The sequence below is a fragment of the Sus scrofa genome, chromosome 1 (assembly GCF_054392235.1).
Source record: "Sus scrofa isolate SSC_HxYL_T2T_F1_AM1 chromosome 1, Sscrofa_HxYL_maternal_Yorkshire_Landrace_v2.0, whole genome shotgun sequence".
Lineage (NCBI taxonomy): Eukaryota > Metazoa > Chordata > Mammalia > Artiodactyla > Suidae > Sus > Sus scrofa.
Genome location: NC_139383.1, coordinates 8,786,679 through 8,812,640, shown reverse-complemented (window position 1 = coordinate 8,812,640; position 25,962 = coordinate 8,786,679). Strand labels below are relative to the sequence as shown.

At 46.9% G+C, this 25,962-nt stretch overlaps 1 protein-coding gene, 1 long non-coding RNA gene and 1 pseudogene across 3 annotated transcripts in view; 2 read left to right on the top strand and 1 right to left on the bottom strand.

Annotated features, from left to right (window-relative positions):
• Positions 1-25,962, top strand: part of TULP4 (TUB like protein 4) — a 236,896-nt gene that overhangs the window by 105,529 nt on the left and 105,405 nt on the right. The window lies entirely within an intron of this gene.
• On the bottom strand, positions 17,193-18,775 carry LOC146405916 (NADH dehydrogenase [ubiquinone] 1 alpha subcomplex subunit 3 pseudogene; annotated as a pseudogene).
• Positions 19,551-20,295, top strand: LOC146405915 (uncharacterized). Its single transcript, XR_014843984.1, has 2 exons — positions 19,551-19,685; positions 20,061-20,295. It is a non-coding gene; the product is annotated as an uncharacterized LOC146405915 (long non-coding RNA).

Below are 25,962 nucleotides of genomic sequence, written 5' to 3'. Positions count from 1 at the left end.
AGCCTGGGAACCTCCATATGCCGCGGGAGCAGCCTAAGAAATAGCAAAAAGACAAAAAAAAAAAAAAAAAAAAAATTTTGTTGTAGTTATTCTTTAGTAGTTTTTTTAGAAACTATCTGTAGAAGGTAAACTGAATCAGTATAATTCAGAACAAAGAGTATTTGATTTGCATTCTTCCTTGGTATGGATTCTAGCTTAGTAGTGGTTTCCCTCAAAACTTTGAAAATATAAATTTATTGCTTTCTAGTATTTATTGTTGCCACTGAGAAGACTGCTACCAGTCAAATTATCATTCCCCCCAATGTTTTTCAGTCTGTGTTTCAAGATTTTCTTTTCTTCCTTTTTTTCCATAACTAATTAATGGCAATTCATCCGTGAGGAGGCTTATTTTTATCCAGTCTGCTTGGCACTTGCAGTGGCCTTTCAGTATCAAGACTCATGTCTTCAGTTCTAGACTGTGTTTAGCATTAGTTCTGATGTTTCTGCCCACCATTCCTTCTAGCTTCATTTCTGGAAATATTGTTGATGTATTTCTCTGTCTACCTGTTATGTTACTTCTGTCTGTTTTATCTCTTTTTCTACATTCTGAGCAGGCTTCAGTTTACAAATTTTTCTTTGTGCCTGGTGTTGAGTCTCTCCCATCCATTGAGTTTTTTTTTTTTTTTTTCCATTGAGTTTTTATTCAAGACCATATTTTTTCATTTCCAGAATTTCAAATAGATTTTTGTTTTTATTTTATTTTATTTATTTTTTGTCTTTTTGTCTATTTAGGGCCACACCCACGGCATATGGAGGTTCCCAGGCTAGGGGTAGAATCAGAGCTATAACTGCTGGCCTACACCACAGGCATATTAACGCTGGATCCGAGCCGCCTCTGTGACCTACACCACAGTTCACAGCAACGCTGGATCCTTAACTCACTGAGCAAGTCCAGAAATTGAACCTGTAACCTCATGGTTCCTAGTCAGATTTGTTTCTGCTGTGCCATGATGGGAACTCCAGATTTTTGTTTTTAAATCTACCTATTGGGAGTTCCCATTGTGGCTCAGCGGTTAGTGAACCCGACTAGTATCCAGCAGGACACTGGTTCTTTCCCTGGCTTTGCTCAGTGGGTTAAGGATCCGGCGTTGCTGTGAGCTGGGGTGTAGGCTGGCAGCTGTAGCTCCGATTGGACCCCTAGCCTGGGAACCTCCATATGCCGTAGGTGCGGCCCTAAAAAGACCAAAATAAAATAAAATATATTTACCTCTTGGTCCATTATCTGACTGATTTTCTTTCCAAAAATTTGGGGGTGGTTATTTTTCTTTTTCATCCCTTTGGGGGTTTTTGCACAGTTAGGTTAGAACCCCTTCCAGTTTGCCATGTTTTCACTTTGTCAGCACTGTCTTGAATATTGGTCAGTTTCCCTTGAGTGTGTTGGGCTCTAAGTTCAGAAGCCTGGGTCCTTCTCTCGGCCCTCCGCCCTCCCCGAGTAGTGGTTCTGCTGTTGTCTCAGCCCTGCCGTCTGCCCTACCTTAGAACCACATCTGGTCTGGAGGTTTGGGCTCCTGTCCTTGTTGATATAGAGGATAAGGCAGGTCTGTCTGTTTCCTTAGCTGGATTCTCTGCTTTGTCTCAGCATAGCCCTCAGCAGTGGTCACAGAAACCTTTTCTGGTTCCTTCCATGGCCGCTGTACTCTGATGCCAGGAGTCTAGCCCTGAACTGCTGGCCTTTGCCTGCCCCTGCCCACCACCAGCGTGGGCCTTTGGCTGCTGCTGCCTTTCCCTGATTCTCAACAGGAGACCTGTGGCTTCAGCCCCTATTGCCAGCTTGTTTTTGTTCCATGTATCTTGTTTTTCTTCTTTGTAACATGAGTCACTTGCTCCCTCTGTCCTTTCTCCTTCCCTCGCTTCCTCCCTAAAAATGTTTCATCTGTCATTGCTGTCATTGGGAGTTGTGAGTGGTGTTTAAAACCTAAATGCACAAGATATCCTGCCCAGAAATTCTGTGTCTTAGCTTCTTCATCTTTACCAAGTAATCTCGAAGGTCCCCTCAAGCTCCAAAAATTCTTAACTTCACCGTGCATACCAGGCAGCAAGAGAAGTTATCTGCGGAGTCAGGTGTTTGACACATGACCGTCAGCCCAGTCCCTTTCCTGTCCTTATAAATGTGGGCCAAACAATTTCATGAATTATTGATCTCAAAGAAGTTAAATGTATTGTGGCCTCTGCAGCTTTTCCAGTCATCATTTTCCACACTGGAGTTTGCTTTTGTGAGAAAAGCGAAAACAAAACCTCTCTGAGCCTTAGGAGCAAGGCCTTGGTTCCTGGTGGCCCAGAGACCACGTAACTGGGAATGGAGCTGGTGGCCCCCATCTCCTTGTCTCTCCCCACATATATCTCCTTTTTCCTCTGCGGGGCTCCAGAGACCTGGATGCTTCCCTTGTTTTCTGCCCGGAAGTAATAATAGATTGTTTGGCTGACCCGTGTAGCATTTCCCAAAGGGAAGTGGGACTTGGAAAGGGACAGAGAGGGGTCCTTGTCAGTCAGAAGGAGGTGGAGTTTACTGTTGCACAAACTTCTGAAGTCTCTTAAAGGACGATTGGTAGAGCTGTTTATGTTTTACAAATAATGTTTAATGAAGAACTGCCAAAATTGCAGTCAACATTTTTTGAAAAATAAATAACTTGGCAAGGAAGCAGCCATATGATATCTGTTTAAAACCAGAGGCATAGGATCTGTTTTAAAAAATAGACCTACAAAAGGCCAGACACAACCCGAAACCCCTCTCCACTTTAATAAAAATAATATTTAACCATTTAGAGTTAAATTTCAAAAGTAGACCTGAGAATATAAAACTTTTACAGATAGCATATTAAATTTGGCAAGCCCAGGTTCCGAGGGAATGTGAGTTTAAGTCTCATCCCGTGGTCCTCAGTGGTTCTCTTACGACTAACCCTCGGAGTAGAAGAAAGAGTTGTGGAGGAGGACAGGTTTTAGGGAACCAGGTGCCGTTAGAAATGAGCAGGACGGGACCTGCCGTTAATCAGGAAGGGAGGTGAGAAAGAAGGTGGAACAGAGGGAGGCCGGAGGAGGGTGATGCTGTTGTGACCTGATGCCCAGGCCGCCTTCTGATGGGCCTCGACCTCTCTGGCACACACACGTGCCGCCTGATCTTCAGAACGTCGGGGCCTCAGAACCCGGGTCAGCAGTGACGTGGCCCATCTCAAGCGGACGGTTGAGCTCTCCGTGAATTCCCTTTGATGAGTCTGTTGTCTCCTGATTAGTCTGTCTGTAAAATAAAAAGAATTTTTACATGGAAAGTTATCATTAATGCTAAAATAATTTATAACGGAATTGGGTTGTACTCTTCAGTTTAACCACTTGATTCAGTGTAAAGTTCTTGGCTCTTTGAACAGCGTCTGCTCTGCCTTTTGCCGTATGTTTAAAGCGCATCAGACACCCATCCCTGATGGTCTCTGACGGCGATTGAGAATTGAGCTAATAATTAGCTCAGTTGGTTAAAATGCTGTTGGAGAGAACAGAGTAGTGCATCAGCCCCTGGGTTGGCCACTTGATTTCCGTCAGTTTTCTGGGTACAGAGCCTTGGTCCCCGCAGAGGAATAGACCCTCACGTCGCTGCTAGAAAAACAGCTTCAAGGTGCACGACCAGGCTCTGGTGTGTATGTCAGCACCATTTTCATTCAAATAGATACAAACACAGCCTCTTTTTTTAAGTATGTAAAAATTATATAATTGCCCCTTCTGGGACAAGCAGAGTGTTAAATTTTAAATACGTTTTTATCTTTGCAGTGTTTGTGCAGAATTTAGCGATTATTCATTCAATACTAAGGTACAGAGAATCCTTAGCAAGTGGTTCTTGGTCTCTGTGTAACCATAATCCTGAAGAAAAATGTGCCATGATGTAGTTTTCCTGTCCTGAGAGTGCTTGTTAGCATGGTTTTATTGTGTCAGAGAGCCATTTTAGGAAATACATGCCATATTGCAAGACGTGTTTGCCTTTACATCTTATTAGAATCAATTTTCAGAAAACTTCCATCGAGAGGTCATGATTTTAACCTCAGGAGAGCCCTTATTTGGCACTGCTTTAATTGTGTTATAATAGCGTGTGATGAAGTTTACAAGGGAGGAAAACTGGGAGGCCCTGAATCAGCCTCTGCTGTAGGAGGCCAGGGCAGGAATGGCCTGCGTCCCTCTGGGTGGATGACTTTGTGGCCTCTTGTGTTGGGATACCTTCAGTTGAGACTTTCAAAGGGGGGAGCTGAGTGGGTATCTAGTATGTCTTTAAAAGCAAGATACGGAACAAATGATGCTGTAATTTGGTTTTGAAAAATCATACATGTATACTTCTATACGCATAGCTTATCTTCAGAGATATTGTGTAAGAAACTGGTAGCTGTGATTGCCTCTGGTTGTGGTCAGTTGTGCTTTGTAACAAGACTTGGTGGAGTCAGATAATAGGTCTGATGTCAGGGCGTTTATCTTCAAGGCTCAGCTTCTCGCCTAGAGAAAGGGGAAGGTGCTGACATCGGTTGCTCTGACACCCAGTACCCTTCCACCCTCCCTACTGGAGCGCCTGCTGGGGTTCCTCTGGTGCCACCAGGGGTGGTCCCGCGACCTGGAGCTACGCTCTGCTGTTCCCTGATCAGCAGCGATTGGCTCCAGAATAGGGTTGTGACCTTGACATAGTGAGAGGCAGAGAGCCTGTCAGCACACCCAAAGATGAAGTTCTTGCTCTTAAACACAGGCAGAGGAGAAGGTGTGAGGTTTGGATGGCAGCTGTCCACATTCTAACCCTAGGAGCCAGAGAAGAAGCCAGCCAGCCAGGAGGAAGCAGGGAACCCGGAGCGCCAGGTGGGCCCCGGACCCGGGCGGCACTGGCAGCTGGCTCTGCACACACGCTGGCCAGCAAAGGGCGTTTTTTTGCTTTAGCTAGTTTCTTGTCATGTATGCAGGAAAACACCCCAACTGGTACAGGGGAGTCGTATTTCCATTTCAGGATTACTGATTAGGTGACACAAATCTGTAAGGTGTGGGGCTTGGCCCATTGGTGGTTTTTGGACTCTTTAGTCATGAGTCCACCTCACATTTTACGAATAACTTGCTCTGAGATGGAGTAGAGGCTGCAGGAGAGAGTGTAACAGTCCTTTTAGTTCCTAGCCCGGCACGGATAGACTCTACTTCTACTCAAGGCCAAAGACTTTGTTGAGATAAAATACAAGTCTTGATGTATCACAGCCTAGAAGCCCTAGCTCCACTCAAGTTTCAGTTGATGTGAATTTCCTCTTATTTTCTAATGAAAACAGCAGCAACAATTCCGTTCTATCTGCTACTTAAAGAAAAAGCAAGCAAGCCGTGTCGGGAAACTTAAAGCTCAATGATAACAAAGCACTTAACGGACCGGTCAGGTCTTGGGAGGACACCACTACGTGACTTCCTCGTGTTTTGACTACCAGGTCGCCCAGGGCAGAAAATCAGAGCCGGGAGCTACAGGGATGGGTGTGGTTTTCTCTTTTTTTAACCGTTAACATTGAACCATGGAACCCATTGGATTACATAACAGCATAAACATCATTTTTGGTTTTCTGACATCTCACCACTCTTCTAAAAGTGCCGTGTGGCATATTTTTAAAAGACTAAATTGAATTAAAAAATCCGTTCCTATTTTGAGAATTTGAGTAGAGTGAGATAATTGGAAAGGCCCTGGAGTGCTGCGGTAATGCTTGAGAGTCATTGTTCGTAATAATCGAGATGAACCCTGGAATGACAAGCGTTTTATACACTCCAGCTAACCTGATTTTTAAAATCGTGTTTCTAGTGGGTGTGGGGCTCGTGGCCCCTCTCTGCAGGGATCTTGACCTTTTTTTCCCCTTAAGACTCTTCTATGATTATTTCATCCCAGGCGCCATATTTCTGAAGTGTCGTCTTTTTTGTTGCCAGCAAGTATAATATGGTTTTGTTTTTGCTGCTTCATTATTTTCACACTCAGAAAAAGTAGCACACACTATAGCAAATTAGTCAGAAAACATTAGGCATAAAAATAAAGACCCAGCCGATGTTTAGATTATTTTCATGCAGGGATAATGGAAACGGTTGCTAGCACACTCCATCAGAGGCACTGCTGGCGGTGAACGAGGTCTGGCTAGCAAAAAAGAACCTGAAGATTAAAACAGGCCATGAGTAGAGTCGGGGGAGCTTACATGTCGGGTCCTCACCGACAGAGTTCTTTGATGGGAAATGGGGCGTCGTCCGGGGCCGGGAGGGGAACCGCAGCGGCCGTGGCTGTTTATACTCACACGGCGGCGCTCGCTCGCTGAGGCCCAGGCTTGGTGCTGAGCACTCCACGTGCGCCAACCTCTCAGCGGCCCCCGAGGCAGCTGCAGGGAGCTGAAGTGCTGGTGGGGAGGTGACAGGTGCGCCCCAAGGGTGCTGACGCTCTTCACCACTTTCTGTCCTGCCTCCCAAGTGGACGGTCCCTTTGATGAGCGACAGGTTGAGGAAGCCAAGGTGAGCTCTGAACAGACCCTTCCTTGTGCTGGTGGCTTTGCTCTTGAGTGCTGCACCGGGCTGGACAGTGTGAAAAACTCGTGACAAACAATTTGTTTCCGCTAACAGTTATGAAATTCATCCCCCCAGGGTGATACGGACTTCGTGAAGTTCATGCACTTCAAGGAAAGGACGTTTCTGTTTCGTTTGTTTTTGGGTTTTTTTTTTTGTTTTTATTTAGGACCACACCTGCAGCATATGGAGGTTCCCAGGCTAGGGGTCCAATTGGAGCTGTTGGCCGCCGGCCTACACCACAGCCACGGCAACACCAGATCCGAGCCGCTTCCGCGACCTACACCACAGCTCATGTCCACGCTGGATCCTTAACCCACTGAGTGAGGCCAGAGATCGAATCCTAGTCCTCATGGATCCTAGTCGGGTTCTTACAGGAGCTCCTTAAGGAGAGAACGTTTGGAATAAGCAGGATAAGGCATCCCCAGGTATCTGAATGGTCACCTCTCCAAGAAGCTGTCCTTAACTTCCTCAGTCTGTGTGGATTTTTCCTTAGGATTTACTCGAGTGCTTATTTACCAGCTGCGCCAAGTACCGTGGCGTGCTTTTTAGTTATTTCTCACGCTGATTCAGTCAGCAGATGTTTATGGCCCTGCTGCGTTCTGGTCCTGCAGTCAGGATGGAGGACCAAGATGCTCCTTGAAGACAGGCAGGTTCCAGGTGCACAGAGAGGCCCGGTGTTCTTGCTCAGTGAGAACAGCCTGAGCAGCTGCTCAGAGAGGAGCGCCAGAAAGGCTTATTTTTCTGTATTTTGTGAGACCCTTCAAACTAGGAAGCTGACTCTTTGGGCTGACACATGCTGCTGTTTGGGAATCTTGGTTTGCACAGACTGTTTTTGGACTTGTTCTTATAGTGCCATCAGGGTTCTATTAATAGCGGAACAATGCAAAGGCCTGCTGAGAGGCCAGTGCTGCTGAGGAGTCAGTGGCAGGCGTTTTCCAGGCGTAAGTTGGCACTGTGCGTGTGTTGCAAGTATGAGTGGTATTTTGTGGTTTACATTGATTTCCCAAAAATAGAAAGAACGAGGGGAAGAATTATAAATTTCAGAGCAGATACCACTCTGTTAGTCTCTTAGGCCCTGCCCTCCAATTTTGGGCTCCACTATGGGAACCCCGCGGAGGTGAGAGGAGAGTTGTCACAGGGACCAAGGAGTAGGTCAGGAGCCCGGCTTTCAGCTGCTGCTGCCCTGGCGACAGGGCTTATCCCTCACATTCTCCATGGCGCTCCACACGCCCACAGCTTCACTCGTAACTTCTGTGAAGGGTCGGAGTTGGTCATGACGCATCGCTCTTCCCAGCAGCCCTGATATTACGGACGTAGGAAGCGCCATACTGTCCCAGCTGCCGTTATAGAGGCGTTCCAGGCTTCAGCTTTTCAGCAGTGAATTTATTCATGAGTCTCACCTCCTAGGACTCATTATATTTTGGTTTAAAATAGGTCTGAAGTGCAACGCTTTCCCCAGTAGCTTATTAAGGATGTTTCTTGGTGTGTTTATAGAGTTATCAGGGTGTTATTTCTGTCTTTGAGGTTGTGACTTTGCTGTGTTTACCTAAACTAAGGGTTAAAGAAGTCAGGTTCTCAGTCATAATTTAAGCAATGAAGCAGGAGGTTCTTTTTAACTTTAAGATCTTCCTTTTTGCTAGTTGTCGGTAACTCAGTATGTGTTCCTTTTTCCTCCACTCATCAAACATTTGTTGACTCCTTACTGTGTGGCACCATTTGGTGCTGGGAATAAAAAGCTGAATAATACGGTCCTTTCCTTAGTAACGGAGCGATGCGGTGAGGAGATGATGGGACGGCTGAGAAGTGCAGGGGAGGCGCGAGGGTGGAAGGAGGCGAGGACGCAGACCGTCGCTAAGCGGCCGGGAGAAGGCGTAGCTTTATGCCGAAGAAGGGTCTTAAAAGACACCAACTGCAGCACGGAACACAGCGTGCTGCATCTCATTGAGAACTTGCTAAACTTGAACTCCTTACCTACAGGCGTGTGTTGAGGTCTCCGTGAACAAGAACTCGCACTAAGTCTGAGAAGCCAGCATAATGGGGGAAAGAATGTGGTTGAATGTAATGTCATTACATTTTTACCTGTTTGTCTGGGCAGAGGTGATAGCCATTCCCTGAGGCCCCGAGGAGGTGGGGGCGGCCCTGTCCTGAGGAGGTAAGGCCAGTCTGCCTGTGCTGGGGCTGCGGGTCCAGGGGAGGCAGGAACAAGAGGCCCGGACGAGGTGGGGGGTGGGCGCGAGGCCAGCCGCCGCAAGGCCCGCTCCCGTTCCCGAGCCGCTGCTCTCTTGCCTGCTGCCACTCGTAGGAGCGTCTGCATGGCTGCCCCACAGATCACCCCAAAGCTCGGTGGCTTAAAACAGTAGTAATTCTTTGTACTCTTCACAGTTGCTGTGACTCCAGTACTCGGGAGCAGCACTGACAGGCAGTTCTGGCTCGGGTCTGACGTGAGGCTGCCGTCCAGGGCTGAGGGGCGTGGGCTGGGGTCATCTGGCAAGCCCTCCTCAGGCCCCCCTGGCTCCGTGGTCTGTCTGCACGGTCTCTCTGGCCAGACTCTTCGTGTGGAGCCCCAGAGGCGTACAGGGAGGTGCGGCTGGAGGCTGTGTCACCTCCTCTGACTTAGCCTTGACAGTCACAAGGCATCACCTCTGCTGTCATCAGAAGCCCGCCCAGGTTGAAGAGGGAGGAGGTCAGATCCCACGTCTCGGTGGGGGAGCTGCAACGTCTGTATAAGAAGAGAATGTGCAACACGGTATGTTAGTGGGAAGTAGAACCTATCACAGCCACAGAGCCTGGAAATGCGAGCTGTTCTCTCTCTCTCTCTCTCTCTCTCTCTCTCTCTCTCTCTCTCTCTCTCTCTCTCTCTCTCTCTCTCTCTCTCTCTCTCGTGGGTTGTCCGTGAGACGTGAGGAGGAATTGGCTGGCAGCCCTGGGAAAACTTTTGTTTTCCACGTGACAGGAGCAGACGTGGCTGTCAGTGCCTCTTGCTCAGCCTGCTGAACGTGGCTCTTAGGCAGGAGCTGGGGCAGCCATCCTGTGGCCATGAGAAAAGGCAGGCAGGGTCGTTGGCTCTGGCACTGTCAGTCTGGGCTGCTGTACAAAATACCCTAGACTGGGTGGTTTATAAACAATGGAAATTTCTTTGTCACAATTCTGAAGGCTGGAGGTGTGAGGTCAGGGTGCCAGCATTTTTGGGTCCTGGTCATTGTCCTCTTCCAAGTTGTAGACTGCTGACTTCTAACGGTAACCTCACGTGCAGGAAAGTGGGGGAGTTCTCTGGGGTGAGTTTCTTTAGTTTCTTTGTCGTTATTTTTATAAGAGCAGGAATCCCCTTCATGAGGTTCTGCCCTCATGGCTTAATCACCTCTCCAAGCCCTTCCCCCAGTACCATCTCTTTGGGGGCTAGGGTTCTGGCATATGACTTTTGGGGGAGACACATTCAGTCCATTGTGGGAGAGATGACAGTGCCTGCTGGCCTCCCGGCTTCGGTTTCATGGGAGAGAAAAACTATTTGTCTGAGACACTTTCTCAGGTTTCTGTTGCTTATACCTGAATGCTTTTCTAATGAGATAGTGTGTGATAGTGTATAATATGGGATTGGTCAGGAAGTAAGCTGCTTTTTTTATTACCGTTGCATGAGAGTAGTTGATATTTTAATGGGCATTGAGGGAGACATTTGAGCTTCTTATGCAGAGTTTGGAATCAGTCTGTTGATGAAGTGTTTATCAGTGTCTGCTGCAGACTCGGCACTGTCCTACCCGATGGGGGATAGAAAAGCACCAAGTAACATCGTCGTTGATCAGTAACTTGTAGTTCCCTTGAAAAGAGAAGCGCAGGTGGGTCGTTGTAGTAATAACACATGCATGATTTTGTGTGTGCCAGGATCTTATGCTGAGGATGTGGCATGGATTATTGAATTTCAACTCAGAAATATTATATGAGGAAGGTTCTGTTACCTTTTTTCCTTTTTTCTTTCTTTTTAAATAGAAGAGGAAACAGATGCTTGGGAAAGTTTAGTAATTTGCCTACTTTTAATCGTAAGCTTTTCTGTTGTAAATGTAGAAGGACTTTGCCCCGGAATCACACACTTTCACATCTTCGCTTGACGTTCATTTAGCACGTATTTTGAGCCTCTGCGCTTTGCTGGACGCTGTGCTGGGAGCTGCAGCCGTGCATGGGACTTGTGCCTTTAGAGTCGCATCGAGTGGGAGGCCGACCTCCATGCAGCCACGTTCGGAATGGGACACACACTTATCAAGAGGCTTCTGTGAACGAGGACATTTTTACATATTCTCTTTTAATGCATCAAATTAAGTTCCGTAATGGTTATTTATTGTAGCATAACAAATCGTTTCAAAACTGAGTATTTAAAACAACAGCTCTTTATTTAGATCCAGATTCTGTAGGTGAGTGGTAGGTGGGCTGAGCCGGGTGGTTCTTCTGGGCTTGGCCAGACCAGTCATCCTAGTCGTGTATCTGTGGTCAGCTGCCAGTCAGCGAGGCAGCTCAGCTCTGAGGATGGGCAGGCTGTCTAGTGGAATGGAGGGGCAGCCAGGCCACACGGCCTTCCTCATCCAGCAGGCATCCAGGCTAGCCTGGACTTTCCTTCTGGGCAGCTGGGCGGGAGTCCAAGAGCGAGAGAGCAGATGTATGCAGGGTCTCCTGAGGCCTAGGCCTGGGACTGTCACCTTCTCTCATCTGCAGCCTTCTGTTGGCCAGAGGCATAGGGCAGGCCCAGGTTCAGGGGCCAGAGATGCAGGCTGTGCCTCCTGGTGGCTGGAGTGGCTGCGGAGTTGCGTGGCAAAGGGGGAGCTGATGGGCTGTGGGCGTTTGTACAGTCTGCTCTGCGTGCCATGGCAGAAATGTGTTCCAGTGCATGGGGACTTGGGGAGCTTTAGGATTTCTGTTTTAGGACTGTGGCGATCTCATGTATAAAAACTGAGTGATTGGGTTGGAGAGCCAGTTGTGGGGGAAAGATGAGTTCGGCTTGGAGATGTTGAGGTAGAGGTGGCGGTGGGTTATCCAGGTACAAGTAAGCTTGTATTGAACTGGAAACCGGGAGCTGGAGAAGTCAGGGAGCAAGAGAGAGCTTTTTGGGTCGTAGGAGGGGCTGGAGGAATGACTTTGCGCCGAGGGAGGAGGACGGAAAGCTGGGTGCTGTCTGGAAAGTTAGGAGGACCAGGGTGGCACAGGGAGCCTGTGAGGGCTGCTGGAGTTTTCCAAGAGAGCGACCAGGCTGGTGGCACAGGTGAGTTCTGGTCGAGGCGACAAGATTTACTGGCAAATCACAGTTGAGTTGAAGAGAACACGAGAGCTCAAAGCTTTCTAGCCCATGTACCGAGGTGATAAGGTTGAGTACCATGTTTGGGGCAAGACTTCTCAAGTCTTCCATTTTGACCTTAAGCTTGAGATGCCTTGGATGTCAGCCCAAGTGTGATGTCAAGTAGGCAGGTTCATAAAGGAGTTTGGGGACAGAGGGCAGGTTCCAGCTGGGGATCAAAACTGGGAGTCCTTTGTATATAATTGGTATTTAAATAAAGCCTGTTACGGAAAACCCACTAAGTTGGATAAGGTCACCGAGGGGGTGCTGTAACGGGCGACTGTGGAGTGGCCTCGAGCGCTGGCAGGAGGAGAGGGCAGGAAATTCCGGAGTTATTGAAAGGAAAAGTGATCAGGACTTGGTCATAGATATGCTCTGAGACCTTAGAGATAGGATTTGCAGATACTTTCTAGATCTTTAGGAGTTTGAAGATAAAAATGGACAGGCTTCCTGGTTTCATTTACCTTAAGATCTTGTCAGCAGGCAGTCTTATTAAATTTTAATCTTTTTTTTTTTTTTTTTTTTTGTCTTTAAAGGGCTACACCTTAAACGGAGGTTCCCAGGCTAGGAGTCGAGTCAGAGCTGTAGCTGCCGGCCTACACCACGGCCACAGCAACACGGGATCTGAGCCGCCTCTGTGACCTACATCACAACTCACGGCAACGCCAGATCCTTAGCCCACTGAGTGAGGCCAGGGATCGAACCTCTGTGTCCTCATGGATACTAATTGGGTTCGTTAACTGCTGAGCCGCAACGGGAACTCCAAAATTGTAATCTTTATTATATATTGCAACTGTGATCTAGTGAGCTTTGCATATTCTCGGAGACCCTCTCCAGAGGTTCAGCCAGCTCTCTGCACAGCGCCGCATTAGTGTCCGAGCCACTCGTGTAAAGTTGGGATGACTAAGTAGGACCTAGGGGCACTATGCCAGGCTGCCAGTAGAAAGATGAAGACGACGACTGGGCTTGCCCTTCAGGCTCTTGTCTGGTGAGGAAGATGCGTGTGGCCCTGGCAGTGGCACGCTGGGTGTGGCAGGTGGGGGCTGTTCAGAGACCCGTAACAGCATGGGGCAGGTGTGCGTGTGTGTGTGTGTGTGCGCGAGTGCGTGTGCACATACACACACACAAACGCAAGGTGGGCACCTTGTAACTCATTTGTACATTTTTGCTCTGATTCTTGGTGATTCGCGGGATTGACTGCGGGCAGGAAGGTAGTACCTTTTGCCTGACAGTGAAAAGTAGTGTTTCATTGATTTCCTCTTCTCTGCTTTCAAAAGCAGATACAGTATCATAATTTTATCTGAGCCTGTTCTTGAATTCTGAGTATTTTAGATTTTAAAAAGCATAGGATTCACATACCCTAAGATATACAAGGTTCTGGACTCAGACATAATATTTTTGTAGAACTAACGAAGTAGGATGAAAAAAGGCCTAACTGAGCCACGTGCCAGTTCAGAACATATTTTGTAGCCAATTGATAAGTTGGCTCAGGTTTCATCGTCAAATGAGTTAGTGAAAAATGTTAGGTTTTCAGGGAGTTCTAGAGTTCAGAATTATGGATGATTGCTTGTTGACCCATATTCCACATGTAGGACTCTGCTTTTTATTTTCCTCTTGTTCTATGAACTTGACATTCATCAGGGTTGGGGGGCATATTTTAGAATGTGGGGGTGAAATGACCTTCTGAGTTGGATGGCATCTGCATTCTGTGCTAAAGTAAATTGCTACCAGGAAGACCAGTTCAGCTGTCTTCTGTAATTGTGACAATAGGAGTTCCCGTCGTGGCGCAGTGGTTAACAAATCCGACTAGGAACCATGAGGTTGCAGGTTCGGTCCCTGCCCTTGCTCAGTGGGTTAACGATCTGGCGTGGCCGTGAGTGGTGGTGTAGGTTGCAGACGTGGCTCGGATCCCATGTTGCTGTGGCTCTGGCGTAGGCCGGTGGCTACAGCTCCGATTCGACCCCTAGCCTGGGAACCTCCATATGCCGTGGGAGCGGCCCAGGAAATGGCAAAAAGACAAAAACAAACAAACAAACAAAAAATAGTGACAGCAGTATCATTTCATTTGTCTTTCTAGAAGCTCAAATTATGAATATTTGACTTTTCTTTATGAAACTCCAAGTAGAATGACTTATCTCTTAATAATTTGTGTTTGCTTGGATTCGGTCCCACCCCCTTATGCCCTGTGCCGGGCAGTTCCTTGTTTACACACCTGTCTCCTTCACTAGACAGCACGCTCCTCTCAGGTAGAGAGCCTGGCGTCTTCTTCTGTATCTCTGGCATCTGGTACAGCGGACACTTATCAGACGTGCTTGTCTGAGGGAGAAGCAGCAGCGGGAGGGGAGGAGCCACGGGGATGTTGCTCTGGCCTCTCCCATGATGTGTGGACGTCCCGGCCTCCCGTGTGTCCTTGTGCTCGTTGGTACTGAACTGACTGTCATGAGCAAAACTTGAAGAAGCATTTCTGGGAGTTCATCTGACTGGCGCACCCTTCTGGGTTCGGGGGAAATTTATCTGCGTCTATTTAGTTAGGGCTCTGTCCACGGTCTCTCATGCCCACGGATCCTTGAAGTGGGGGGCAGGGAATTGGTTTCAGTGCCCTTGAAGGTCATGGGGACTCCCTTAGCTGGATGGGAAACCGAGCATTTCAGCCCTGCAGACCCCTCCCTGCAGAGGATGCTAGGATCCCTCCCCTTGCTTCTCCGTTTGCCGCACTCTTTCTGGCAGCAGAGCTCAGCCGACTGAAAGCTGAGTCCTTAGCCTGCCATTCCTACCATAAATCTCTGAGTCAGCTTCTTAGCTCTGAAATATGGATGATTAATAGGTGAGATCTACGTCACAGGCCTGCAGGAAGGGTGAAACGGGCTCTTTCTATGACGCAGTGCAGACCAGGACACTTTGTACACCTGGACGAGTGACGGAGTGGCTCCATCATTGACTGTCCCTTTGTGGCCCTTAGACTTGTGCGTAGTTAATGTTGGCCTTTGTTTGAGAGGTTGAGATGTCGTTATAGCAAAAGCTGATGTACTGATTAATTAGAGCATGTCTTTTTCACATAAAGTGAGTCAGAAACCATAATAACTTCCATTCATCTTGGGAAGTCAAAAAGGAGGTTCTCAGAGGCGAAGGACGCGATATTGAAAATGGAATGAGAACTCAGGTTCAGGAATCAAGGTCACAGATGGTTTAGCCACCAGTGGTCATAAGGCATTTGCTGGAGCAGTTGGATATATTTTGTTGAACCTGTGACTAAATTCCACCCATCTTGCCCTGGGTCATTCTTCACATCCAAGTCCCGTGGCCTAAAGGTGTAGAAGTTGGGCTCAGACCCCGTCTCGTGACGGAAAAACGGCTGCTTCCTGCTGCTCCTTGCTGCCTTGCTGTCGCTTAGAGTGACACCACCTTCCCAGCACGCATTCCACAGGTGTCACTGATGGCGAGACATCGCCCTGTGAATTCTGTGAAATCTTTGTTCGTTTTTTTGTTTGTTTGTTTTTGTTTTTGTTTGTTTTTTTGCCACACTACGGCATATGGAAGTTCCCTGGCCAGGGATTGAATCTGAGCTGCAGCTGCAACCTATGCCACAGCTGTGGCAACACCGGAAACTTAACCCACTGCACCGGGCTGGGGATTGAACCAGTGCCATCAAAGAGAAGGTGCTGGTTCCTTAGCCCATTGTGCTACCTCCCAGTTCTGTGAAGTCTTGTATCCCATTCTCCTGACAGTAACATGGGGATTTGCTTTCACATTTACTGTTATAGTGCTCTTGTGAGGTTGTAATGGAATGATTCACATAAAAGTGGCACACAAAGCAGTTTTTACACATTTTGGCTATTATCAAGGTGTGGATTTGTCTCATTTGGGTCGGGGTAGTGACTGTTTTCAAAGTCGGCAATGACTAATCTGGAGATAAACCTTATAAAGACGGCAAGAAATAACCCACACCTGGTGTGGTGATAACAGGTGAGCCCCCAGCGACAGGGAGTGCGCCCTGAGCTGGACTTGAGAGGCCAGAGGGAAGCAGGGAACCCAGCCCGGCTGTTCTGAGTGTGCAGGTGGAGCCCGAGAGGAATCCTGGGAACGTGTACTGGGGAGGGGGTGGGTGGCAACTGCGGACCAGCAGAAGGGATTTGTATTTGATCTTCAGGCTTAAATGATGGCTTTCTGCAGGGCTGACCAGGCGAGCGCCCTGGGTGAGCTTCCTTTTAAAGAGTTCCAAAGGGGCTGACTGTCTTATAGGAGCTGGACGTGGCTTGGATAAAGTTCTGGAAGAAAATGAGAGTAAAAGAGAGAGCTGGATTTGGTAGGGGGTGGATGAGGCCTCATACTGCACAGCCAGTCACTGTCACGAGACTGGAAAGAGGCCTGGCAGTGACTGCTGAGTCTGGCTGCTGGAGGATGTGGGGAGACGGGGGACTTCCACGAGCTCTGTCGCAACCTTCTGAATTACAGTAGTATTGTTTCCTTAAAATAAATTACCTCAAATATTCTGAACATATTTTTTTTTTAGCATATAAAGCCAATTCTTTCATTCCCTGAATGCAGTTCACATTAAATTTCAATAATTTAATTTGAAAATGTGACTTTTAGTATAAGCGCTACATGCTTGTTTAGCATTTACGTTTATATCTTCTGAGTTGGTGGTGGGGGATCCTTTCTTCAGGCCGAGCGTGTTAATTGTTTGACAGGTATTAGCCAGCTGTCTAGATGGGCGGAGGTGGCATTATCACCCCTGCCAGGATGAGGTGTCGGGCCTGAAGGGGCCCTTGCTGGTTGTGCCCTTGCTGGGTGTGGCCGCTCACGGCTGCAGGACCCAGGTGGATGTCCTTACTTGGAGAGATTGAGACTGGCAGGTGGTTGATTATCCGTAAGAATGAGAGAGAGAAACCTTGGGTGAGATAGGGGATCATTAAAAAAATGATGCATTTCACTTTAAACATTTTACTTTAACTTCAAGCATAATTTCTGAGTAGCAGATTAACCAGTGAGTAGTTTTTCCATGTGTTCACCACATGGACACCGTGATGTTTTTTCCATTGTCCAAGACATTTGCCATGAAATACTTCCCTGCCAGTGCTTTACTCAGGAGAGATTCGGATGGGGTTTCAGGTTGTCTTTCTTACAACCCCCACACCATCCACCCTGAGACAGACAGACAGACAGACAGACAGACACACACACCTGTTTTGCTTTTACCAGTTTAATTCACCTACTACCGTATAGTTCCTCTGTTTAAAGTTTTGGGGTTTTTTGGTTTGTATTCATACCTTTATTGGGGGCCACTAGGGAGGGGGCCTCTCCCTGTCAGTGGAGGTGCTCACAGGTTCTTCAGCCACTCCCAGTTTGGTCCCTGGGGATGGTCCTGGAGGTGGCTGGGCACGTCAGGCATGTTTCCGTCGTCTTGGAGGGACGCTGGGTAGGTGTAGGCTGTGTCCTCGTTGATCACGGGGGCCTAGCGTGTCGGGGCTGAGCACGGGCAGAGTTATAGTGAGGCCCCCAAGGTGAAGGCCGCCACCAGCACCGGCTCGCTGGCCCAGGCGTTCTTGAGGAAGGCAGCTGTTCTCACGGTCAGCTTGGTCTCTGCAGCCCAGCTGTTGGAGGTTTTCTCCCCCCCCTTTTTTGGCTGCACCCCTGGCATATGGAAGTTCCTGGGCCAAGGATCAAATCAGAGCTGCAGCTGCGACCTACATTGTGGCAGCCCTGGATCTGTAACCCACGGCTCCAGGCCAGTGTTTGAACGTCCACTACGGCAGAGATAACGACGAATCATAAAGCCACTGTGCTACAGCAGGAACTTCTGTTGGAAGTTTCAGTGTGCAAGGTGATGGTTAGAGCATTTATTATCAGCAGGGCTCTAAAAGCCGCTTGGAAGGGGAAGCTCAGAGTGGGCTCTCTAGATTATTTTCTCTAATTTTGACAATTGTATCACCCTCACTTAATTCAACTGAAATCTTTTTTTAGTGGCATGCCCTTATTGGTTCTTTGCAAATTGAACCTAATTGTCATAGTTAAAATCATACTCATGGATGTGCATGAGAACAGCTCAGACTCACCCCGCAGTGAATTCTATAGTTCATTGGTTCTGCTGTCTTATTTCGGTACATATAACACAGTTGCTTAAAGAAAATAGCTGCTTTAAGAGATTTAAGTATCTAAGACGGTTTAGCTGGAGTACATGTAAACAGTCACATCTTCTCTGTTTTCTGTCTAATTCATATACTGTAGGACTTAGTAATTTCTGTGCTTAACTGGCAAATAATTAGCCTAAATTTTTTTTTTGGTCTTTTGTCTTTTTTAGAGCCGCACCCACAGCATTTGGAGGTTCCCAGGCTAGGGGTCTAATCAGAGCTGTAGCTGCAGGCCTACGCCACAGCCACAGCAACGCCAGATCCAAGCCACGTCTGCAACCTACACCACAGCTCACAGCAACTCTGGATCCTTAACCCACTGAGTGAGGTCAGGGATTGAACCCGAAACCTCATGGTTCCTAGTCGGATTCGTTTCTACTGTGCCACGACGGGAACTCCTAGCCTTAATTTTTTTTATATAGAAGACTAGTAATAAAATTGGTCTCATCTATTATATAAGATTCTTTGAGAAAATAATATATGCATTTTCTAATGAATCAAAGCCCTCATCACAGCTATAGTTTTTTGGCACAAGTAGAGTTATGTTATTGTTTACCAAAACAATCACCTGAAAAATAAAATTTTTAAATTAAAATAATAGCTTTTCGAAATTATCAAAGTAAATTAACTCTGTAAATTACAGTTGGTTAGTATCATAATTGAAGGGTGACTGAGAACTGTAAAGCACAGACTAGACCAGACCAGATTGCAGTTCATCTGAATTCTATGGTGACAGCAAAGGTGACACTTCCCACCTCAGGGCAGTTGCCATGGTGGCTGCTAGAACTTACTGAGGAGAGAACATGGGCCTGTGATCACCCTGACCTGTGTTTGGTATCTCTGATCCTGCATCTGAGGTTTGAAAAGCAGTGTCCCAACGCAGGGTGACACAGTGTGTTGAGTCCTATTTCAGAGACATACAAGACCAAAATAAATGTTTTTATAGTTTGCCAGCTATGGTAGGCTTTGCTGAAGGTGTCTTAATAGGCAAAGGATTTAATTTTCTTACTAACTCCTATGACTAAATAAAAGGCATTTTTCTTCCCCTGAAATAAAAGTGAGCAGAATTCCTGTCGTGGTGCAGCGGAAATGAATCTGACTAGGAACCATGAGGACTCGGGTTTGATCCCTGGCCTCACTAAGTGGGTTAAGGATCCAGCATTGCCATGAGCTGTGGTGTAGGTCACGCATGTGGCTCAGATCTGGCATTGCTGTGGCTGTGGGGTAGGCCGGTGACTACAGCTCCCATTCGACCCCTAGCCTGGGAACCTCCATATGCCGTGGGTGGGGCCCTAATTTAAAAAGACAAAACAAACAAACAAACACAAACCCACCGTGTTTTGAATGGAGATTAATAGAAATGGGTTTTGAGATTTTATTGTACAGATTATTTCTTAGGTTTTAATTAATGTAATTAATTGCAAAGTGCTATCAAGAAGCATGTGAACTATGCAGTCTACCTCTTTCCTTGGAGTTGGCAAACAGTGCTCATGACGAGATTTCTGGTTATCAGTATGGATTTGGTCGGAGGACGGCCAGAGCCCAGTGGTGCCCCTCACACTTTGAGTGGGGCAAGATCCTCGCTTTCAGGTTAAGGTATCTGTTGCGGGGGGCGGGGGGGTTAGCTCGGTTCAGATCATTGAACAAAAATTAATGGGCATGTGAATAAGCAACCAGGCTAGGTGGTTTTATTTGGTTTTCGTAGTGTTAAAATGTGTTTAAAACGTTAAGTCATTCATGTGCGTGGTGAGAAATAAAAAATGTGTGAAGGGAAATAGTTTCTCTGGTATCTGGAGAAGCCACCGTTGATAACAGTTGGGTATTCTGCACCAGCTTTTCTGTGCACACAAGAACGGGCAAAGGACACTTACCATGTACATAAATGTATACAGCTTCTTATGAAACAAAGCTGAATCATGGTAACACCTGATCAGCAACTTGCTTTTTTGTCTGCATAACTGTGTGTGAACTTCTTATCAGTACATTTTTTTTTTTTTTTTGGTCTTTTTGCTATTTCTTTGGGCCGCTCCCGCGGCATATGGAGGTTCCCAGGCTAGGGGTTGAATCGGAGCTGTAGCCACCGGCCTACGCCAGAGCCACAGCAACGCGGGATCCGAGCCGCGTTTGCAACCTACACCACAGCTCACGGCAACGCCAGATCGTTAACCCACTGAGCAAGGGCAGGGACCGAACCCGCAACCTCATGGTTCCTAGTCGGATTCGTTAACCACTGCGCCACGACAGGAACTCCTCAGTACATTTTTTGAAAAAAGCAAAAGAAGGAAAAGAAAAGGAATAAGATGGTTATTCACGTGGTGGATGAACCGTTATTTATTTAATTATCCAGCCCTGTATTGGTGGATGTTTGTTTTCTCCTTATTGGTTTGTTAGCATCTTCAACTTAAAGCACTCACCTGCTTCCACTTTGTTGCGTTGGTTACTGCAGTTACCGTACTGTTGATTTCTTCCTGAAGTTAACGTTATCCTTTAAAGTGTTCAGCCTTATTTGAACAGAAGTTGACCCCCTGCTCTTGGGCTTAACTTTCAGTCTTTATGCTGCATTTCATCAAATCTGTTTTGTAACTGGAAGTGTCTCCAGAGACTGTCTATAGGGTAGGGTTTACGTGACAGTTTCCTAGATGAGGAAAAGTCATTCCTATGCTCAGCAGATGGGAAAATCACATCACAGCAGGAAAAGGAGCAAACAGAACTCTAAGAAGATCACAGCCTGTGTACCAAGTAATTGAAAAGTCGGATGATAGAGAAAAGCATACTGTTTATGGAATGGATTTGTGGAAATTAAAAACTCAAGAGTGAAGAATTTCCTTCAACTAGCACATTTATTTTGCTTTGCATGGGTACTGTGTTTATTTTAAAATAGGAGTTAAATGGAAATCCTTGAAATAATAAATAGCAGCTTGAACACAACTTTATTGTCATAAGGATTTCTTTTTTAGATAGTAGTGTTTATGTATGTATGTTTGGGGAGCAGGTAGGGGATGAGAGTTGGTATTTATTTCCTTGTATAGAATTTAAAGTAAAACCGAAAGGGCATTTTATTATGAAATGGAATTATATGGATATATCTTTAAAAATTGAATACTAGATACAGCCCTTATACAGCAAGGTCGTTAGCTTTTATTTTCTGTTTCCTTTTAATAAATTGCATGTCTGAGGTACATCTTGCCCACAGGCGCCTACCACAGGGATCTGTGGCGTAAGCCAAATCATCATTAGCAATAGATCAGAATCAGCCAGGCTTTATGAGGGTGTGCTTAGGAAATTTAAGCACTCAAATTTAATGAGCATTTTTCAAAAAAAATTTTCTCTTACATGCTTTCCCTTAAGGTAATTTTTTCCCCCCTTTTACGGCTGTGCCGGAGGAGGAGGTTTCCAGGCTAGGGGTTGAACTGGAGCTGCAGCTGTCGGCTTACACCACAGCCACAGCAGTGCAGGATCCAAGCAAGCTGCACCTGCGACCTACACCACAGCTCACGGCAGCGTCAGATCCTTAACCCACTGAGTGAGGCCAGGGCTTGAACCCTCATCCTCATGGATACTAATCAGATTCGTTTCTGCTGCGTCACCGCGCTAGACACCACTAGTCAGGTTCTTAACCTGCTGAGCCACACTGAGAACTCCAGGAAATAAAATTTAAAATAGACCAGAAATACTGAATGGCAAGGGCTTCTAAATGTATTTCCCTAACTGATGTAAAGACGTGGAATTATTGGATTAAGGAAGAAAGAGTTAGGAGTGAGAATGGGCTGCTTGGGTACGTGTGGTCTGCTTGCTTTCAGTGTGTGTACCAGGCTGTGCTTGAGGATTGCAGTTTTATCATGACTTTGCCAACATTGGATGTTATATTTTACCATGACCTTTTGTTGTTGTTGTTTTTAGTTTTGTTTGTGAATAGATGCTTAATGTTGTCTGTAGTGGTCAGATGTGCTTTCCTCAGTGCTGTAAGGAAGCTCCTCAAGATCAGGCTTTTTTCTGCTTTGCTCACTCTGTGTGTCCAGAGTGCCTGGGACAGTGCCTGGGATGTGGTGGGCACTCAGTAATATTCCTGTTGAATGAGGTAACAGCATATCCCCAACTGTAACATATACAAATAGGATTGTGAATCACATAATAGAAAGCCCAGAGGCAAGTGGCTACTGTTGTCCCCCTTCCCCCTGAGAAGCCTGAGGCAGCATCTCTGTGATTCTCTTGGCCTTTTCCTCGTGGCCACAAAATGGCTGCTGCAGCTCACTCCACTGCATTAGAGTATAAGGCAAGAGAAAGCAGGGTAAGGTGACTGCCTGCTTTCTGCTCACATCTCAATGGCCAGAACAAGGGAGGGGGGAGCCTTAGAAATCAGCAGAGGCGGACCAAGAAGGGGGCACATTGGGATTGGGTAATGAGTAAGCCATCCATCATCCTACACTGCCATTATACCTAGTTGTTTAAATTTGCATTTCTTTGTTTACAAAGGAAATGGAGCATTTCCTATTTTTTTAACTTATTTAGCATTTTTTCTTTTTAATCCTTAGTTTTATTTGATAGACACATTTTTTCCTAGTTGGTTTTGACCTTTTAAATTTACTAATTTAGCAATTTCAGTTAGCAATAGTTATGTCTTTTTGGTTGCTGGTTATATAAATCTGACTTTAGCCCAAAATACAGTTGGGCCTCCCACAACTGAAATACCCTGGTTTGGCCTGGCCGGGGCATATTTTGGTCCGCATGTCCTCAGCTCTGCTTGTGTGGATTGTATTCTCTTGCCAGCTTTTTCCACAGTGGGTGGTTTTTGATGGCCCCTGGCTTCTGTGACCTCAGCAGCTCACAGTGCAGGTAAAAAGACCCTCTCCCCGGGCTGACATGTCAGACTCCCCCAGGAGCTGTCACGACAGCAGCTGGGGGAAGGCCTGGTTGGCGGCCTCAGCCATGGTCGTTCTGGCCAGCTGGCAGGGCATGCGTTGACAGGCAGTCCTGGCACACGCACACGAGGTGGACGAGGGGTTGCTGGACACAGATTAACGGCAGTGTCCACTGCAGGCCTGACGGGAGCGCGTGAGTATTTCTATAGTTAAGTCTGCTGTTTTTCCTTTGAGTGTCTCCTCTGACTTTAAAGCTCAGAAAACTGTCTGTTTTCAAAGCTGTTATACCTGTACAGTTGTGTTTTACGCTGGATGTGCTGTGGTTTGATATTTCCGTACTTTGCTCAGCCCTCCTGCAGTTGGTCTGAAGTGTGGCACAGGCCAGGTGTACCGTGCTGGCTCTTAACTCAGACTCCTGACCTCACAGTGTGCCCCCGGTCCGTGGCTGCCCTGAGACTTTCAGCAAAGCAGGAAATCTGCCTGTGCCTCTGTTTTCTCATCACTAGGAGTTGGGGTAATAGTAGTTCTTACATGTGTAAGTGAATCACTTTGTTGTACAGCAGCAGAAATTATCACAACCTTGGGAATCAACTATACTTCGATAAAGCTTTTTTTTTTTTTTTGCATTTTAGGGCCGCACCCACGGCATATGGAGGTTTCCAGGCTAGGGGTCGAATCGGAGCTGCAGCTGCTGGCCTATACCATAGCCACAGCAATGTGGGATCTGAGCCGAGTCTGCGACCTACACCACAGCTCACGGCAACACCAGATCCTCAACCCACGGAACAAGGCCAGGGCTTGAACCTGCGTCCTCATGGATACTAGTCAGATTCATTATTGCTGAGCCACAGTGGGAACAAAAAACCTTTTAAAAAACAGTGATTCTTATTAGTGAAGTAATGCTTAGTGTTAAATGAGAAAATGCATGTAGCATTGTCTAGCATTGTCAGCAGAGAGCCGAGCAGTGTCAACAGAGGTTGGCCCTGGTGAGTGACGTGGCGGTTATTATTATTATTATTATTATTATTATTGCCTCTTCTAGGGCCACTCCCGCGGCACATGGAGGTTCCCAGGCTAGGGGTCGAATTGGAGCTGTAGCCTCCAGCCTGCACCAGAGCTACAGCAACGAGGAATCTGAGCCACGTCTGCGACCTACGCCACAGCTCACGGCAACACCAGATCCTTAACCCACTGAGCAAGGCCAGAGATCGAACCCGCAACCTCATGGTTCCTAGTCGGATTCGTTAGCCACCGAGTTTTTTTTTTTTTTTTTTAAGTGGCGGTTATTATTACTGCCAGTGCTGCTGGCTGTCCCTCCAGCCCATCCTGTCACACATGTCCCATAAAGAGCAGAGCCCTGTTTTTTCTCAATTTTGTGTTGCTCTCATGCTGACTTCATCACTTGCATGTTCTTGACAAAAATTATCCTCACTTGTCGGCAGTTCAGTCAGATGATGAAAAAGCATTTACCAAAAGCTTAACTCTGCATTCCTTCTTTGAGACAGAGGTCCATTTTTACAAAGCAAGGACTGTGATAGCCAGGAATTCCTGCTGTGGCACAGCAGGTTAAGGATCTAGCATGGCTGCAGCTGCAGCATAGGTTGCAGCTGATTCTTGGATTCAGTCCCTGGCCTGGGAACTTCCATAGGCCTGGGGTGCAGCCCCCCCCCAAAAAAAAGTACCATGATAATAATTACTTGCTTTCTTTTATCAGGTGCAATACTTTTAAAAGGTAGAGTGAAAGAGGTACTGTGTACAAAAGGAATTCATTATTATGAAATGGATCCTTTGGAAGTGTAATAAAGAGGCCGAATTTAATAAAGCTTTCCTAATTTTTATGTCATCTTTTATATATAAATTCGTATAAATAATATATTTATTTTGTAAAAAGTCTAAGTCTGTGGCAAGAAGAATATAAAAATCTTTTGTAATCCCATATCCTAGAGGTACCTTGGGCTATGCGACTGCTTTTTTACACACACATGTATTGTGATATGACTTAAGATGTTTCACTTCAGTAGTCATAAGTAGGAGTGGTTTTTTTCCTTGTTTTTGTTTTTAAACTTCCCTACATGCCTTTTTCTTAAGCACAGCATCCTTTCTGAGCCTCCTTTCTGTCTGTATCTGATGGGGCCTAGCCGGAGGTGCTGTGGCTTCAGCTGCATTAGTGACATTAACCAGGGATTGAGGACAGTGGATCATGATGGGATTAACTGATGTTAAGTATGAAGAGTGAGACCGTGTTTGCTCTGGGATTTTCAGCAGTGAGGTCACATTTAGGTGTTACCTGACAACCATGTGGAGAACAGCTGGAGGGAGCCCAGGCAGGGGTCCTGGGACAGCCCAGGGGCAGGGTTGCTGTCCTCTTGACAGCCTTCATGGGGATCGCCTGGGGTGGTCACTGGCGCATCAGAGTCGGAGGGGCCTCCTGGCACCTGGGTGTGGCCCTCACGCCGGTGCCCCCATCTGTCCAACTTCCTCCTCCCAGGAACACGTGGGCTCTCCTCCTTCCCGTCAGGTTAGCAGTTTGCAGTTACCTTGCCTTGGCCAAGGGACTGTGTGCGTGAATCTCTACACCCCTTCTCTCTGCTCTGCCGTTGATGATGGCACCGGTGCTAGAGGCTCCATCAGCCCGTGTCCCTGAGCGCATGTAGCGAGGAGCAGGGCCCCCACCCACCCACCTGGGGATGGAGCAGAGTCAAAAAGGAAACCTCTGCTGTTTGAAGCCTGTGAGATTCGGGGCATTATTTGTTACTGCAGCAAAAGGGAGCCTTCTCCTGATTGCTGAGTGGTATTTAGCTCTTGTCCTCACCTGCATAACCGGGTTTCTGGGCCCAGGTGGACCTAAAATGTCGCTTCTGTTAGGTGGGCAATCCTTTTCTCCTGGTTATTGAGAATAGGTTTATTTCGGTGTATAAACTAGGCTGACAACCTCCTACATTTTTCATATATCATGAAAATAGCATCAGAAAGGGGATAGTAGATGTGCTGCCGGATGGCGGAGGCAGGCCCAGTCCCAGAAAACTGTCAGGTGTTAGGTTTGAGCCAGACGTGCTCCCCATCTAGTGGGAGTGAAAATGCCTCTCCTCTGCCCAGCTTA